This window comes from Egretta garzetta, unplaced genomic scaffold (assembly GCF_000687185.1).
Source record: "Egretta garzetta isolate BGI_Z169 unplaced genomic scaffold, ASM68718v1 scaffold498, whole genome shotgun sequence".
NCBI lineage: Eukaryota > Metazoa > Chordata > Aves > Pelecaniformes > Ardeidae > Egretta > Egretta garzetta.
In genome coordinates this window covers 195,135-196,338 of record NW_009260494.1, presented here as the reverse complement: position 1 = coordinate 196,338, position 1,204 = coordinate 195,135, and positions in this window count along the sequence as shown.

Genomic DNA, 1,204 nt, shown 5'->3' with positions numbered 1-1,204 from the left:
GGGACACCCAGTTGGTGGGACGAGCCCACCCCGCGCAGCCACCACTGCCCTCCATCTTCACGCTGGAGTCACACGGTAGCAAAGATGCTTTCTTCTGCTTTCCAAATGCATCAAACTTCCTCTGGACACACGGACACCCGCCAGGCAGCGGCGCTCGGCTTTTCCAGCACCGGGGTTCCTCCCTGGGATGATGCCATTTTGGCGGTTGCTGGAGCTGAGTGCCCAGCTCAGCCTCCTGCCACCCTTGGGGACAGCCGGCCGTGCCACCGGCCAGCTACGCATGGGACAGCCGGCCGTGCCACCGGCCTTGCCGGGTCTCAGTGCTCTGAACACTTCACGTTTCCTCTTCAGCTCCGCTCCGGTGGGTCCAGCCCCCTGGGAGCAGCCCTGGGGTCTGGCTCGAGCCCGCGAGGCGCCTGGGACGTGGGCTCTGCAAAGCAGGCGGGGACCCCCGCGGCCAAGACGCCCTCCCCAGCAAACGGGGCCAGAACAAACCTTTTCCCTCCTATGTCACCCCAAAAGCTCCTGCCTGCCCTCCCCCCAGGGCCAGGCAGGGAGGAGGAGGAGGAGGAGGAGGAGGAGGAGGAGGAGGAGGAGGAGGAGGAGGAGGAGGAGGAGGAGGAGGAGGAGGAGGAGGAGGAGGAGGAGGAGGAGGAGGAGGAGGAGGAGGAGGAGGAGGAGGAGGAGGAGGAGGAGGAGGAGGAGGAGGAGGAGGAGGAGGAGGAGGAGGAGGAGGAGGAGGAGGAGGAGGAGGAGGAGGAGGAGGAGGAGGAGGAGGAGGAGGAGGAGGGAAGGTGACAGCAGCAGAGCTCCACGTTGGCGCTGCGCGTGCAGGCACCCAGCTCGCCTCTGCCCTGCCAGGAGGCACCTCCGAAACCCCGGGGACAGCCCAGGCGGGGCTGGTGTCCCTGGTCCCCTCCCAGGGCTTCTCTGGAGGCCCCAAACCGCCGGAGGGCTCTCCCTTCATCCCTGAGGGCTGAGCTGCTGTGGAGCAAGAGGGGAAACTGAGGCACAAAAAATAAAAACGCAAGCAGCGGCACGCTGTGCTGGGTGGGAAGCAAACGGGGACGCCCAGGCTCCCGTCTCCAAGGGCAGAGCCTTTGCCGTCACCTGCGGGACCACCAGGGCCTCCCCTGCGGGACCACCAGGGCCCCCGGCTGCCTCCAGCATCTTGCCCAGCCCAGCGCCACAGCCCGTCCCCCCG